This window comes from Aotus nancymaae, unplaced genomic scaffold, assembly GCF_030222135.1.
Source record: "Aotus nancymaae isolate 86718 unplaced genomic scaffold, 86718_ANA_hifiasm-v0.15.2.pri h1tg000029l, whole genome shotgun sequence".
In the NCBI taxonomy this organism is placed as follows: Eukaryota; Metazoa; Chordata; class Mammalia; order Primates; family Aotidae; genus Aotus; species Aotus nancymaae.
In genome coordinates this window covers 43,247,803-43,266,155 of record NW_026988442.1, presented here as the reverse complement: position 1 = coordinate 43,266,155, position 18,353 = coordinate 43,247,803, and the positions used below count along the sequence as shown (strand labels likewise).

Genomic DNA, 18,353 nt, shown 5'->3' with positions numbered 1-18,353 from the left:
CAGTAAACAAACAACACACAGAATAAAAGAAAATATTTGCAAACTATGCTCTTGATAAAGGTCCAGTACTCATGATTTATAAGAAACCTAAGTTTACAGAAAATTAAAAAAACTCAATAAAAAGTAGACAAAAAACATGAAAAAGATATTTTTAAAAGAAAAAATACATGTGGCTAACAAGCATATAAAAAATGCTCATCACTAATTATTAGAAAAATTCAAAGAAAAACCACAATGAAATATCATCACATACCAGTGAGAATGGTTAATATTAGAAAGTGAATATACAACAGATGCTTGCAAGGTTACAGAGAAATGGGAATGCTCATACACTGCCGGTGGGAGTGTAAATTAGTTCAACCATTGTGAAAAGCAATGTGACAATTCCTCACAGTGGCAGTGGCAGTATCGTAGCTAATGATGTTTATCCGAGACGCGATTATTGCTAATTGAAAACTTTTTCCAATACCCCCCAGGACGACTTGCAATATAGTCGGCATTGGCAATTTTTGAGTCTCTACAGAGACTCAATTAAAAAAAAAAAAATCATGTAGTAAACAATTAGTCATACGGGAATATTTCTAGGAGGCACCAAGTCTTATCTCATAAAATTTAGCATGAAACTCAGAAGTCAAGATAATAGGATATAGAACAGAGATATTTACTGTACAAATTTACCCTGCAAAAAGATGAGGTGATATTTTTATTACTCTACATAACTCAGCAATTATCTACGTTTTCTTGTAAAAAAAAAAATTTTTTTTTTTTCCTTTGAGAAGGAATATCGCTTTTTCGCCCAGGCTGGAGTGAAGTGGCATGATCTTGGATTCAATGCATCTCTGCCACCTGGGTTCAAGCAATTGTCTGGCCTCAGCCTCCCCAGTAGCTGTGATTATAAACGCCCTAAACCACGCCTGGCCAATTTTTGTATTTTTAGTAAAGACGGGATTTTGCCACGTTCGTCAGGCTAGTCTCAAACTCCTGACCTCAGGTGATCCACCACCCTTGGCCTCTCAAAGTATTAGGATTACAGGCATGAGCTACTGCGCTTGACAGGAAATGTATTCATTTTCTACAGCTAAAATGTAAACGAGATTTTCCCTATTGTTTTTCTTGGTAGCATTTTAAAAGCAAAGCCTTGGAATTCTGCTTGAAATCACCCAGTCATAAAAAACATTTTCGCAATAACTCCCACAAATTTTTAATAGGAGAAATGAGAAACTGAGAACCCCATAAAGGAAACCAAAGCTCTTCCCATTCATGACCCGGAAGCTGAGTCAGGATTCTCCCCTGTCAACCCTCCGGTGGTCCCTAAAAGAGAAAATCTGGGAGAGACCCGGAGCTGCGGATGCAGAGCTGCCCAGAGAGGGCTCCAGGCCAGGGCACAGTCACTGCGCAGCCGCCATCTTATTGCTGAAGGGGACTGAAGTGGAGCTAGGCAAGGAGAACTTGGGGCACAGATCGCTGAACTGACTGCGGGGAGGTCTGAGTTCCCCCAAGTTCCAACCAGCCCCTTCCCCTCTCTTGGGATATCGGACCCAGCACTCACATCATTTCTAGGCTTCCAGGGGGTCCTGGCGTCTTAACTGTGGATCCCCAGTACGAGCAGGTCTCACACAGGCTGGACCTCTAGGAGCAGAGAACAGCGAAGACAAAACCTGGAACTCCGGCGGCAGCAAGAGACAAAACCGCCGCCACATCCCAGAAGCCAGCCTTTCCGCTCCAGCTCCGTGCCTGATTGGACGGTTCCCAGAGCAGCCCCGCTGATTGGATAAGGTTTAAGTCCCCGCCGCCTCAGACCCTGAATGACAGAAGACATGATCAAATGCTGGCTGATTGAAGAAGGAGTCACAGCCAAAGGTACAGCCTTTTCTTTTTTCTTTTTTCTTTTGACACGGAGTTTCGCTCTTGTTACCCAGGCTGGAGTGCAATGGTGCGGTCTCGGCTCACCGCAACCTCTGCCTCCTGGGTTCAGGCAATTCTCCTGCCTCAGCCTCCCGAGTAGCTGGGACTACAGGCATGCGCCACCATGCCCAGCTAATTTTTAAAATATTTTTAGTAGAGACGGGGTTTCACCTTGTTGACCAGGATGGTCTTGATCTCTTGACCTCGTGATCCACCCGCTCGGCCTCCCACAGTGCTGGGATTATAGGCGTGAGCCACCGCGCCCGGCAGGTACGGCCTTTTCACACAGGGCTTCTTCCCTGAGCGAGCCAGGCCCACCCCAGAAGGTGTTTGCCTGTAGCCTTGTGTATTTGTAAATAATATACTATATGGCTGCTCACACATGAAAAGAATAAAAATTATTTTTAAAGTTTAGCCTTTATAACCTTCCTGGCTTCTGGTCCTTTGAGCAGGCAGCTTGAGATTGTTTTGTTTTGTGATGGAGTTTCGCTCTTTTGCCCAGACTGGGGTGCAATGGCACGATCTCAGCTCACTGCAATCTTTGCCTCCCGGGTTCCAGTGATTCTCCTGCCAAGTAGCTGGGATTACAGGCTCGCGCCGCCACTTCCGGCTTTCTTGTTTTGTTTTGTTTTTTTGCATTTTAGTAAAGAGACGGGGTTTGATGATGTTGATCTGGCTGGTCTGGAACTCCTGACCTTGGATCATCCTCCCCACCTCGAATGATCCACCCACGTCGGGTTCCCAAAGTGCTGGGATTAAAGGCGTGAGTCACCGCACCTGGCTAACCTGAGACTTTTTTTTTTTTTTTTTTGAGACAGAGTCTCTCTTTCACTCAGGCTTGAGTGCAGTGGTGTGATCTTGGCTGACTGCAACCTCCACCTCCTGGGATCAAGCAATTCTCATGCCTCAGCCTCCCAATTAACTGAGATTACAGACACACACAACTATGCCCAGCTAATTTTTGTATTTTTAATAGAGACGGGGTTTCACCATTTTGGTCAGGCTGGTCTTGAACTACTAAATTTGTGATCCGCCCACCTTGGCCTCCCAAAGTGCTGGAATTACAGACATGAGCCACCATGCCCGGCCACCTAATTATTATATTAATAGCAGGATTAATAATTGTAGGAACGATTTAACCAAGGTTGTTTTGCTTAAGCAAGTGTAATAAAGACAAGAAGTAAGCATGAAAGGTTTACTATCATTAAGTTTAAAAGAACTTTTTTTTGTTTGTTTAAAGAAAGAGACTTCATTCCAGATTTTCGCAATGGGGAAAGGACAAATTCATATCTCAAGAAGCCACTTCAGTTTTCTGGGCAGAAAGCAGGGTTGTAAGAAGAAATTTTGGTATGCAGGGTATGCAGAAGAGGCATGGAGGTGCAGGATGTACATGGCTTGCTGGAGGACTTATTTGTAATCGCGGGTGATCCATTAGCCTGGCCAGCAACATTGAAGACAGGGTGGGGTTGTGGATTAACTGATGTCTTGAGACAATCTCCATGTGGGGAAGAATTCTGAAGTGTGCCTCTTTTATTTCAACATTTGGTAATTTCTTTTTTAATTATTATTATAATACTTAAAAATTCTGGGGTAAATGTGCAGAATGTGCAAGTTTGTTACACAGGTACACATATGCCATGGTGGTTTGCAAATGGCAGTATCAAATTCACACATAACAATATTAACCCTAAACGTAAATGCACTAAATGCCCCAATCAAAAGACACAGACTGGCAAACTGGATAAAAAGCCAAAACCTATCAGTGTGCTGTATCCAGGAAATCCATCTCACATGCAAGGATACACAAGGGCTCAAAATAAAGGGATGGAGGAAGATTTACCAAGCAAATGGAGAGCAAAAAAAAAAAAGCAGGAGTGGCAATTCTCACCTCTGATAAAATAGACTTTAAAGCAACAAAGATCAAAAGAGACAAAGAAGGACATTACATAATGGTAAAATGATCAATGCAACAAGAAGAGCTAATGATCCTAAATATATACGCACCCAATACAGGAGCACTCAGATACACAAGGTAAGTTCTTAATGACTTACAAAGAGACTTAGACTCCCACACAATAATAGTGGGAGACTTGAACACCCCATTGTCAATATTAGACAGATCAACGTGACAGAAAATTAACAAGGATATCCAGGACTTGAACTCAGACCTGGACCAAGCAAACCTAAGAGACATTTACCTAATAGACATTTACAGAACTCTCCACCCCAAATCCACAGAATATACATTCTACTCAGCACCACATCACACCTACTCTAAAATTGACCACATAATTGGAAGTAAATCACTCCTCAGCAAATGCAAAAGAATGGAAACCATAAGAAACAGTCTCTCAAACCACAGTGCAATCAAGTTAGAACTCAGAATTCAGACACTAACCCAGAACTGCACAGCTTCATGGAAACTGAAAAACTGGCTCTTGAATGTTGACTGGATAAACAATGAAATGAAGGCAGAAATAAAGATGTTCTTTGAAACCAATGAGAACGAAGACACAACATACCAGAATCTCAGGGACACATTTAAAGCAGTCTCTAAAGGAAAATATATAGCAATAAGTGCCCACATGAGAAGCAAGAGAGATCTAAAATTGACACCCTGTCATCAAAATTGAAAGAGCTAGAGGAGCAAGATCAAAAAAAAACTCAAAACCTAGCAGAAGACAAGAAATAACTAAGATCAGAGCAGAATTGAAGGAGATAGAGACACAAAAAACCTTTCAAAAAATCAATAAATCCAGGAGCTGGTTTTTTGAAAAGATCAACAAAATAGACAGACCACTAGCCAGATTAAAAAAAAGAAAAGAGAAAATAACCAAATAGATGCAATAAAAAATGATAAAGGGGATATCACCACAGATTCCACAGAAATTCAAACCATCATCAGAGATTATTACAAACAACTCTATGCACATAAACTAGAAAACCTGGAAGAAATGGATAAATTCCTGGACACTTGCCTCCTCCCAAGCCTAAACCAGGAAGAAGTTGAAACCCTGAATAGACCAATAACAAGGTCTGAAGTCGAGGCAGCAATTAAGAGCGTACCACCCAAAAAAAGCCCAGGTCCAGATGGGTTCACAGCCGAATTCTACCAGACATACTAAGAGGAGCTGGTACCATTCCTTCTGAAACTATTCCAAATAATCCAAAAAGAGGGAATCCTTCCCAAATCATTTTATGAAACCAACATCATCCTGATACCAAAACCCAGCAGAGACTCAACAAGAAAAGAAAAGTACAGGCCAATATCCATGATGAACATAGATGCAAAAATCTTCAATAAAATACTGGCAAACCGATTGCTACAACACATCAAAAAGCTTATCCACCATGATCAAGTAAGATTCATCCTGGGGATGCAAGGCTGGTTCAATATACGCAAGTCTATAAACATAATTCACCACATAAACAGAACCAAAGACAAAAACCACGTGATTGTCTCAATTGATGCAGAGAAGGCCTTCTACAAAATTCAACAGCCCTTTATGCTAAAAACCCTTAATATTGACAGAACGTATCTCAAAATAATAAAAGCTATTTATGACAAACCAACAGCCAGTATCATACTGAATGAGCAAAAACTGGAAGCATTCCCTTTGAAATCTGGCACTAGACAAGGATGCCCTCTCTCACCACTCCTATTCAATATAGTACTGGAAGTTCTAGCCAGAGCAATCAGGCAAGAAAAAGAAATAAAGGATCTTCAAATAGGAAAGGAGGAAGTCAAATTGTCTCTATTTGCAGACGGCATGATTGTATATCTAGAAGACCCCATCATCTCAGCCCAAAATCTCCTGAAACTGATAAGCAACTTCAGCAAAGTCTCAGGATACAAAATCAATGTGCAAAAATCACAAGCTTTCCTATACACCAATAACAGACGTAAAAAGAGCCAAATCAAGAACGAACTGCCATTCACAATTGCTACAAAGAGAATAAAATACCTAGGAATACAACTAACAAGGAATGTAAAGGACCTCTTCAAGGAGAAATACAAACCACCACCACTGCTCAACGAAATGAGAGGACACAAACAGATGGAGAGACATTCCATGTTCATGGTTAGGAAGAATCAAATGGCCATACTGCCCAAAGTAATTTATAGATTCAATTCTATCTCCGTCAAACTACCAAAGACCTTCTTCACAGAACTGGAGAAAACCACCTCAAACTTCATATGGAACCAAAAGAGAGCCCGCATAGCCAAGTCAATTCTAAGCAAAAAGAATAAAGCTGGAGGCATCACACTACCAGACATCAAACTATACTACAAGGCTACAGTAATCAAAACAGCATGGTACTGGTACCAAAACAGAGATATAGACCAATGGAACAGAACAGAGGCCTCGGAGGCAACACAACATATCTACAACCATCCGATCTTTGACAAACCTGACAAAAACAAGCAATGGGGAAAGGATTCCCTGTTTAATAAGTGGTGTTGGGAAAACTGGCTAGCCATATGCAGAAAGCAGAAACTGGACCCCTTCCTGACACCTTACACTAAAATTAACTCCAGATGAATTAAAGACTTAAACATAAGACCTAACACCATAAAAACCCTAGATGAAAATCTAGGCAAAACCATTCAAGACATAGGCATAGGCAAGGACTTCATGACCAAAACACCAAAAGCATTGGTAACAAAAGGCAAAATAGACAAATGGGACCTAATCAAACTCCACAGTTTCTGCACAGCAAAAGAAACAGTCATTAGACTGAATCAGCAACCAGCAGAATGGGAAAAAATTTGTGCAGCTTACCCATCTGACAAAGGGCTGATATCCAGAATTTACAAAGAACTAAAACAGATTTACAAGAAAAAAACAAACAAGCCCATTCAAAAGTGGGTGAAGGATGTGAACAGACACTTTACAAAAGAAGACATACATGAGGCCAAGAAACATATGAAAAAATGCTCATCATCACTGGTCATTAGAGAAATGCAAATCAAAACTACATTGAGGTACCATCTCACGCCAGTTAGAATGGTGATCATTAAAAAATCTGGAGACAACAGATGCTGGAGAGGATGTGGAGAAATAGGAATAATCTTACACTGTTTGTGGGAGTGTAAATTAGTTCAACCATTGTGGAAGATAGTGTGCAAATTCCTCAAGGACCTAGAAATAGAAATTCCATTTAACCCAGCAATCCCATTACTGGGTATATATCCAAAGGATTATAAATCATTCTACTATAAGGACACATGCACATGAATGTTCATTGCAGCACAGTTTACAATAGCAAAGACCTGGAACCCACCCACATGCCCATCGATGATAGACTGGACAGGGAAAATGTGGCACAAAAACATCATGGAATATTGTGCAGCCATCAAAAATGATGAGTTCATATCCTTTGTAGGGACATGGATGAACCTGGAAACCATCATTCTCAGCAAACTGACACAAGAACACAAAATCAAACACTGAATGTTCTCACTCATAGGTGGGTGTTGAACAATGAGAACACATGGACACAGGGAGGGGAGCACTACACACTGGGGTCTGTTGGGGGGAAATAGGGGAGGGACAGTGGGGTGTGGGGAGTTGGGGAGAGATAGCATGGGGAGAAATGCCACATATAGGTGAAGGGGAGGAAGGCAGCAAATCACACTGCCATGTATGCACCTATGCAACAATCTTGCATGTTCTTCACATGTACCCCAAAACCTAAAATTCAATAAAAAACATAAAAAAAAAGAAAGTGGTAAAGAAGGCTAACATCTAAACATATGCAGGCATTGCTGAATACTGACATTATATATGTCAATTACATACCTACTGATATCGTTTGGCTGTGTCCCCACTTAAATCTCAACTTGAATTCCCACCTGTTGTAGATAGACCTTGCAGGAGGTAATTGAATCATGGGGGCAGGTCTTTCTCATGCTGTTCTTGCAATAGTGAATAAGTCTCATGAGATCTAGTGGTTTTAAAAATGGGAGTCTCCCTGCATAAGTTGTCTCTTTGTCTGCTGCCATCCACATAAGATGTGACTTGCTCCCCCTCCTGCCATGAATGAGAGGCTTCCCCAGCCATATGGAACTGTATGGCCATTATAAATCTATTTTGTAAACTGCCCTGTCTCACATATGTCTTTATCAGTAGTTTGAAAATGGACCGATACAGTAAAGTGGAACCAGTAGAGTAAAGTTCTGCTGAAATGGTACCTGAAAATGTGAACGTGACTTTGAAACTGGCTAACAGGCAGAGGTTGGAACAGTTTGGAGGGCTTAGAAGACAGAAAAATGTGAGAAAGTTTGGAACTCCCTAGAGACTTGTTGAATGGCCTTGACCAAAATGCTGATAATAACATAGACAATGAAATCCAGGCTGAGGTGGTCTCAGATAGAGATGAGAAACTTGTTGGAAACTTGAGCAAATGTGACTCTTATTATATTTTAGCAACAAGATTGACCGCATTTTACCACTGCCCTAGAGATCTGTGAAACTTTGAACATGAGAGAGATGATTTAGGGCATCTGGTGGAAGAAATTTCTAAGTAGCAAAACATTTAAAAAGTGACTTAGATGTTGTTAAAGGCATTCAGTATTAAAATGGAAATAGAGCATAAAAATATGGAAAATTTGCAGCCTGACAATGTGATAGAGAAGAAAATCCTATTTTCTGAGGAGAAATTCAAGCTGGCTGTGGAAATTTGCATTAGTAATGAGGAGCCAAATGTTAACCCCAAAGACAATGGGGAAATATGTCACAGGTATTCAAGGTAGCACTTCACATGACAGATCAAGAGGCCTAAAAGAAAAAATTGGTTTTGTGGGCTGGGCCCAGAGTCCTCATGCTGGGTACAGCCTAAGGACTTGGTGCCCTGCCTCTCAGCCGCTTCAGGCATGGCTGAAAATCTCCAATATAGAGCTTGGGCCGTGGCTTCAGGGAGTGCAAGCCACAAGCCTTGGCAGCTTCCACGAGGTGTTGAGCCTGCAAGTGCACAGAAGTCAACAATTCCCGGTTTGGGAACCTCTGCCTGGATTTCAGAAAATGTGTGGAAAGGTTTGAATGCCCAGGCAGAAGTTTGCTGCAGGGGCTCATGGAGAACCTCTTCTAGGTCAGTGCAGAAGGGAAATGTGGGGTCAGAGCCCCAATACAAAGTCCCTATTGGGGCATCACCTAATGGAGTTATAAGAAGAGGGCCACAGTCCTCCAGACCCCAGATTGGTAGATCCACCGACAGCTTGCACTGTTCACCTGGAAAAGCGGCAGACACTTAATGTCAGCCTGTGAAAGCAGCCGGGAGGGGGTCTGTACCCTGCAATGTCACAGCAGTGGAGCTGCCCAAGCCCATGGGAATCCACCTCTTGCATCAGCATGACCTGGATGTGAGATCTGGAGTCAAAGGAAATCATTTAGGAGCTTTGAAATTTGACTGCCCTGCTAGATTTTGGAATTGCATGGCCCTGTAACCTCTTTGTTTTGGTAAATTTCTCTCATTTGCAATGGCTGTATTTACACAATACCTGTAAATTCACTGTATCTAGGAAGTAACTAACTTGCTTTTGATTTTACACGCTCATCGGTGAAAGAGACTTGCCTTGTCTCAGATGAGACTTTGGACTGTGGACTTTTGGGTTAATGCTGAACTGAATTGAGACTTTGGGGGAACTGTTGGGAAGGCAAGATTGGTTTTGAAATGTAAGGACATGAAATTTGGGAGGGGTGGGGCAGATGATATGGTTTGGCTGTATCCCCACACAAATTTCAACTTGAATTGTATCTCCCAGAGTTCCCATCTGTTGTGGGAGGGACCCAGCAGGAGGTAATTGAATCATGGGGACAGGTCTTTCCCATGATGTTCTCATGATAGTGAATAAGTCTCATGAGGTCTGATGGTTTTTAAAACGGGTGTCTTCCTGCACAAGCTGTCTCTTTGTCTGCTGCCATCCAGGTAGCATATGACTTTCTCCTCCTTGCCTTCCACCATGATTATGAGGCCTCCCCAGCCATGTGCAACTGTAAGTCCATTATAAACTTCTTGTAAATTGCCCAGTCTAGGGCATGTCTTTATCAGCTACATGAAAACCAGCTAATACACTTAAAGATGAAAGAAGCGGGGCAAATGAACTCCATAAAATCTATGTAATGCTCTCTCCAAAAAGCTGCTCTTTAAAGAAGTCAGTTAAAAACTTTCTTTGGCAAGTATTAGTCTAGTAGTTGCTATTCTCTATGAACAGCATGAAGAGTAGGGCAGGATATAGTTCTAAAGGGAACAGTTTTTCAGCACCTCCCAAGGCAAGTTGTTAAGAGTGTCACTTTATTGTGTTGGCTTGACACTCTGAATTCCCACAATGCCTAATCTATACCAATGAAAACATAAATATGGACATAACTGGTGTTTCCTTAGGCCACCAGCCTAGAAGTAGAGTAACTGTGTAAATTAATAGCATTCAATGATCGTGTGTCTTAATCATCCAATTTTCTCCTTTCAGTATTGAAAACTGGAAGTTGCTGTGCTGGTGGCTAAATTTAATTATCTTCTTCCCACCTTCCATTTCCCATAATTCCTGCAGGTATTTCTATTTCTAAGTAGCTACAATGATTTTTGATTGACTTTGCTAATGCCACTGAGAGAATTAATATACTTCCCAAATAATTCATGCAAATAATCTGTGCATCCATAGATAACTGTTTTGCGATTGTCTCTGTATTTGAAGAAACTCTCAACAAAATGTCTTCTTTCCACTCTGACCTGGGACCCTGCCACCAGAAAAGAGCCATAGGAAGTCTACATATTGTCCTAAACAAATCCAGGTGCTTTACAGTCACAAAAGCATTATCCCTTTGCTATGTGTTCCATCTCAATCACTGAGCCCCTCACTCACTGAATTAGTGTTATCTGGGTCTTTTCATAGTAAGGGTTACACTTGAAAGCACTACCTTTTCTCTGCACCAGACTAATATGGTTCACATTGATTTTTCTATTTTTGATTTTTATTTTTTCCCCTTTTCTTCATTCTGTTATCAGCCATCAAGATCTAGATATGATGTAGGATTAAAAACTCTGCTTTCTGTATTGGGGTTTATTTTTTGAAATTTAATCCATAAATTGTTTCAATTAAAAGTTAACCTCTGAGCAAATTTTAAAACATAGCCCATTTCATTATCTTTCCAGAGAGAATGAAAAATTCACCTCCACTTAACATTTTATTTTCAAGTTATATAAATATATATATATGCCTGTTTTAATATTGTATTACATGCAAGAGTTTTTTTAAAGATAATTGACAGTAGATTTTTAAAACAGGATTTTAAAATATATTCAATTCTATAAAGTCATTTTTTTCTATATATTTGAATAGACAAAAAATGTAATTTATCAACATATTTATTTTCACTATTAGCATTTAATTCCATGCTTATGTGAGCTTTTACAGAAAATACAGTACTCATAATTAGCAGTGGAAAGGGGAAGAATGATCAGACAGGAACAAAGGACGTTGACCCTGTTTTTCCTTCTCACTTTGCTGTCTAAAAATAGAGAAAATGAATAGATGAAAATTATTTGAAATTAACATTGAACATCCTACATATACTTGAAACGTAAAGGTACAGCAGGAGGGCAGGCAGATGAGGTGAGGGCTTTAAGGGTAGCTCTGGAGTCACGTGCAAAAAAGGCATACAGGCAGCAAGGGAGAGGTTAATTTCACTCAAAAGTATTTCAATTTAGTTAAAGCCAGGAAGAAACTTGCCTGAGCATTTTCCACAAGCGGTAATTAGGAAATGGAATGAGGCATTGGATTGAGGGAAAAGAGATGGAAAGGGGCTTTGTAAGTTAGAGGAGAGGAATGAGCACTAAAGGAGCGAGAGGGAGACATTTGAATAAACAAATATATTGAAAGAGATTTTTTAAGAAAAAGATGTTTAAACCTTATCTGTGTATGAAGTGCATTGAGTATAAATACACTATTGTCTGGAAAGGGCAAGGATATGATGGCAGTAAATGAGATGTAAGAAACAAAAGCTTCTCTTAGGCTGAGAGCTACAGCAACAGAGAGGAAGTGTGGTTAAATATATTTTCATAAAAATAAATACCAACACTCAGGAGATATGAAGTGGAGAGAGTTTCATGATTGGCGAGCCTCTCAAATTGAAAGCAAAATGTTGTATAGTGTGCATATATTCATTTCTGTGGCATAAAGAGCAATGGATTTTTATCAGATTCTCAGAGAGACTTGTGCTTGGATTATTGAATATAAAGAACAATGAAGGAACGAGGTCAAGAAGGAAAAATAAGAGAAAGCTGGTACTGAAAGTGATGGCAAAATATGAAAGAGTCTGTTGAATTAGAGGTGAAGCAATCAAGTTTATTTTTAACAGATTCCATTTCATTAATTCCTTTTCCAAGCTTATGCTAACAAAAGGAAAAGATTAAAAAGTAATTCTGGGAATATGACACTGATATTTTTGTTTGCATTATAATATATACATTGTCTTAACTATTTTGGTGTACTGAAATCTTCAATATTTCAATTTAGTTATGTTCAGAGAAGCACCATAAATATCTCTTTCCCCATCATAAGCTTTTGCATCCTGCCCACTTGTTTAGATGACCTTTTAAAATATGGCATTGCAGTTGGGATTTATTTTTATGAATACATAGTAAATGAGTGACTAATAATCAAATTTCAGTATGAGTGAGAAGATAATGGAGTAAAGAAAATTGAACCCATGACAATTAAGCACATTGTAATTTTCATAGAGAAGATGGTAACTGACCATTTCAAGAGAAGCTCAGAGGCTGATCAGTCTTTGGTTGAATTATCAAATTACAGGTTCAAAAAGTAATTTATCAATTTAATCACTTCAAATTTCAAAGGCCCTAATTACTAAACCTGAATGATAATTAATTGCTCTACCTGAAAATACACCAGGCATGATAATAGAAAAGTGGAGAAATGTTAAGAACTGACTTCAGGGACCAATTAATAGGCCAAAAGTAATTAGGTAAATATGTTAAACAGAATCTAAGATTTTCCCAAAGATCATCTGCTCTCTCTGGCATATATGTCCTGAACAATTCCCTGGTGGAATATAATGGTTCTTGCTACCAGGATTAGGTTTTGTTATTTGGCATTGTTGATTTTTAGGTAGAGAGGTTTTCCTGGGTAAATCTGATCTGATCATATGAACCTGTAAAAGTATAGTTTTTCTCCAGAGAGTTGTAGAAGAGGAAATCAGAGATTTGAAGCAAGAGGGGAATTCACTGAGCTGTTGCTGGCTTTAAGATGAACAAGGTCATGTGAAAAGGATAGAAGAGTTAAGAACCACCTTCAGCCTAGAGTCAGCAAGAAAAGAGGATATGAGTCCTACAACTGCAAAGAAATGAATTCTGTCAACAACAAGAATTATTTGTGAGGAGATTTTTACCAGGAGGCTCTGAGGGAAACAGCCTGACCAACACCTTGATTTTGATTTCAAGAATGGTGAGCTAGGCTTGGGACCAACGGAAGTGGAAGGCAATAAATGGATTTTGCTTCAGGCTGCAAGCTTTGTGGAATTAGATGCTAGAGTAACAGTTTGTGTGTCCTGTGTTAATATTGTGTTGGTCAGTGAATATATGCAGATTTAGGTGAGGAATATTTATTTCCCACAACATCCCCGTCTTTTGAGAAGCATCTCAAGTTTTCTTTGGGAATCTATCATCCTCTGCCATGTATTGTTACCTTAATTTGCATGGAATTGATGCCACCTCACCTCCAGGGGTGAAGGCATAATAAATATGATTAATACTAATCTTATTCCATGCAAGTATTTCAGATTGATGAATGTATTCTAGGTAGACCTCATCAGAGCAGTCATCAGGATTTTTCCTGCAGTTCCCTGGAAACAACCTCTTTGCAGCCAGACATGAGCAAGGAAGCTTATGGTTCTGGGTGGCTTATAACATTTTTGATAAAATAAGGAAAGATTCTGCCCAGTGGCACCAATCCCAAGGAAATAAAACCAGGAAATAGGGGAAGTAATTGAAGGTTAAGTGAAATTACTTGAGTAACAGACAAATCCTTGCCAAGTCCACTACTAGGCAATTACATGAGCCAATAATTTCCTTCACTATTTAAATCCACTTGGCTCTCCTTTCTGCTGTTTACAACCAAAATCTTCCTACAGTAGTCAATGACCTTCACTCCAAGACTCTTTCTATCTAAATCAGAAGAAGAATAATTTTGAATTGGAATGAACATTCCCATGAATTTCTCTAAAAGTAATACTGACAGATTTTTTAGCCCTGATTTCCTTTCCTTGTTTCAGTCACCAAGTGCTTCTGTCATTCAGCATTACCTGACTTTAAAGCTGATGATATGAATTTACTTTTTAGTAAGAGCATTTCAGATTGATTTCTTCCTAACAAATCCAGAGAGACATTTTATCATCATATTTTTTAAAATTATGTCTTGGAATGATCCCTGGAAATACCCCTACAGATGACCAAGTTCTCATTTATATTTGCTGTTAAAATCCCAGACCAAAAACATATTTTATTGCAAGGCAAATGATTTGCAAAATCTCAGCTCTATTTGTAGACCACTGTACCCTAGGCAGTATTGAAAATAGTGTTAGTTTGAGAAGTACAGAACAATCTAAGTGTACAGACAGTTATCCAGTATTTGAGGTTCTATAAATCCCTTTACTATCAACTGGGATTAAAGAAAACCTCCAGATAAATATAACCTGTTTTCATATTTTGTTTTATTATTTTTACTATTATCTTCTTTTAAACTGGTTTCCCTATTTGTTTTTTCATCTGGTTTTTAGATCATGCTAGAGAGAATGGGAAAATTCCTGCATCTCACTGCCAACTATAAAATCCATCACACAAAACAATGTTTAAAATATTCAGAAGGTACTTATTCAAGAAGAGACACATGAGAGAGTCATGGGACATGTAATTTGTTGATTAATGGCTATAAATGTAAAAAAGGAAGGTAAGAGCAGTCCATGTGTTATTTGCTTATCTACTGTTAAATTAGAACATTGTTTTGTATTTGTTTTGTTAAATTTATAGCCAAATGAAATAGAAAGGGTTTTCTTATTCACCCATGTATACCTGAGCTGTGAGCTATAACCAAAGGAAAATTATCTGTATTTTCTATGTTTCTGAATAAAAATGATAAAGATACTAATTGTTTGCCTTCTTTACTATTTTATTTATAAAACCAAATGAAATAAATGAAAACTGCTTGGCTTTGAAAGAAACAAAATAAAATGGGAAAGGAACAGAATTTTCCCTTTACCTCTATCACTGATCCGTTCTACTATTATATGAGGCATTGTAAAAGAAGACACCTGGTTTGAGGTGAGAAGTGTGTATGTCCCCAAAAGCTTGGTTCACTTCTTGATATGTGGCTTGCTTATCTGGCAAAGACCCTGGACAGTGTATTGCACAGCGGAACTCCTTTGTGAGTTGTAGAAATATTTTGACCTAAGAGACAAATTTTGAAAACATAAATTGCTCCTATAAATACTTTGTTTTCTTCAAAGCAGTACTCTAGCCATTCTGCACTAGTAGCATTAGACATTGCTTTATCCCATGCTCATTGTGTATTTAATTAAAAACAACAACAAAAAGGCATCAATTTTGTTCCAAAACATGAAAGTTTAACAACATTTTTAACTTCTTTATATGCCTAAAAATTATTAACTAAATAAATTCTAAGGACTGGCATTTACTACATTTAGGGATAGATTACATTTTACTGATTATTAAAAATTAGTAGTATTGATCAACACATTTTAACATTTGTTCTGGTAGCTTCTTTGCTGAACATATGGCTAAGTCTGGTCTCTGCTTACTGGGCTTTTGTGTGCATTGTTTAGTATAAATCTGGAAAAAGTATTGCCAAAAGCAGAAAATCAAATTACCTTAATTATTTTAATGTTTTATTGGTAAACCCAAAGCCATGTAATGTGATTATCTTTTTCCTGGATTTGTTAGGTTAAACCCTTTAATTAAACCTTAAAAGAGCAATATTGCTGGCATTTAAAAGCTGCTGACTGAATCAAAGCCAAAGAGCTTACAGAAAACAGATGACACATTTTCCCTGCAGGCCAGTCTCAGTATCCTAACTTCAGCTTTAAGAGGCCTAGACAGCTGAAGTAGTTCTCAGGACCCTCTCTCTGGGAATGCAAAGCTGCAGAGGCAGTGACAGTCCTCCTGGGGCCATTTAGTAATGCTTCTTACTGACTCCAGGCCAAAAAAGACCAGCAGGACTGGGCTGCCATTCTCTATGATATACATGGATATTTGGGCAAGGACTTGCTTTTAGCAAGTATACATTGATTCTTTTTTATTTTCTCACTCAAATAAAAAGCCAAAAAACATTATGTAGGAAGAAACACACACACACACACACACACATGTACAAACAATATACATATACACACACCCTGTTATGGACTGAATTGTGTCTCCCCAAAATTCATATGTGGAAGTCCTAGCCCTCATGAGCTGGTGATATTTGGAGACAGAACTTTTGGGAGATAATTAGGTTCACATGAGATCATGAGAGTAGGCCCTCATGATGGGTTTAACACCCTAAGAAGAAGAGATAGCAGGCCAGGCATGGTGGCTCATGCCTGTAATCCCAGAACTTTGGGAGGCTGAGGTGGGTGGATCACAAGGTCAGGAGATCAAGACCATCCTGGCTAACATGGTGAAACCCCATCTCTACTAAAAATACAAAAAATTAGCTGGGCATGGTGGCACACACCTGTAGTCCCAGCTAATCAGGAGGCTGAGGTAGGAGAATCACTTGGTCCTAGGAAGCAGAGGTTGCAGATCATGCCTGTGACACAGAGCAAGACTCTGTGTCAAAAAAAAAAAGAGATAGCAAACAGCTGTTTTGCTCTGTCTCTGTCTGTCCTATGTGAGGACAGAGTGAGATGGGCAGGCTACCATCTACAAGCCACAATGAGAGCCCTCATCAGGAACTGAATTGGCCAGCACCTTGACCTTAGACTTCCAACCTGCCAGAACTGTAAGAACATAAATTTCTCTTGTTTCAACTATCCAGTCTCTGGAATTTTGTTATGACAGCCCAAGAAGGCAACTGAGACACTTATACCCAACATGTGGAAATATTTTGAACATTAAAATAATGAAAAATTTACTGTTCTTAGCAGTGAACAGAAATTTGACTTTTTGGCATACTTTGGAGTCACTATGTAAGATTGGTTGTTACAAAATCAAAGGAAGAATCAAGTAAGTAAAATATATTACACCTTAGATTTGTTCTAGAAACCAGGCAGAACACATCATATTATGTTACAATAAAAGTATAATATTAGCAAGTTCCAGTATAAATCATTTAATACATACAGGCAATCAGTATTCAACCAAACCAAAATTTACTCTTAGGAAGTAGTGTTTAAATTGCCTTCCTCTGCGTACCACCAGTTCAATCAATTGCTTAATCCTTTTGATTCTAGGGGTTTATGCTCTGTCCTTTAGCCTCTGTTTTTGTTAAGACCATGAGAAAAATATATCATATAAATTCTCCTAGAGCAAAGTTCTTTTATTACTCCTTCAAAAATACTTAATAGTGAACAATATAGTTCTTAAAATTCTTGTGTCTCAACTTCAAAACATTTGATAAACTTCTTAACCTATATTTCAGAACTTATCAATGATGCCAACTTTATAGATATACTGGATTGCAGTCAAATAGAAAATCTTTTTCCAAATGCACCTGCAGCTGGTGATTGTATTCTTCCTCTGCAACACTTTTCTTCCTATTATAGTCTGTATATATTCTACCTAACCCTCAAAACTTATTTAAATTCCATTTTAAATAAAACATGCATTTACTTATCACATACTATCTTGTCTTTTAAGGCACAACCGCTGATTTTCAGAAGCTTAAAAATGAACATATAAATATATATTTGATGATTTTTATAAATACTAGAAATATATAATACAATATATGTAATATATGTAACAGAAGCCAAATGTCTATACAGACATACCTCATTTTACTGTGCTTTGCAGATATTGCATTTTTTACAAGTTGAAGATTTTTGACAACACTGCATTCAGCAAGTCTATCAGCACCATTTTTTCAGCATGACATTCCTTCATGCCTCTGTGTCACATTTTGGTAATTTTTACAATATTTCTTTTCCATTATTACTGTGATTGTGATCAGTGATCTTTGATATAATGATTGCAATTGTTTTGGAGTATGACTAAGCATGCCCATATAAGATGGGAAATTTAATCGAAAAATATTGTGTGCTCTCACTTCTCCACCAACGTGTAGTTTCCTCGTCTCTCCCTCTCTTTGGTCTTCCTATTCCTTGAGACACAACTATATTGAGAGTAGGCAAATTAATCATCTTACAATAACCTGTAAATGTTCAAGTGAAAGAGAGTCACACTTCTCTCACTTTAAATCAAAAGCTAGAAAT

The 18,353-nt window shown here is 38.6% G+C and overlaps 1 protein-coding gene and 1 non-coding gene across 7 annotated transcripts in view; one reads left to right on the top strand and one right to left on the bottom strand.

Moving 5' to 3' along the window:
- LOC105708894 (putative tripartite motif-containing protein 64B) overlaps positions 1-18,353 on the bottom strand; it is a 233,499-nt gene that overhangs the window by 103,169 nt on the left and 111,977 nt on the right. The gene's annotated exons all lie outside the window — the stretch shown is intronic.
- LOC135277024 (U4 spliceosomal RNA) lies at positions 388-526 on the top strand. The gene has a single exon (XR_010344638.1). It is a non-coding gene; the product is annotated as a U4 spliceosomal RNA (small nuclear RNA).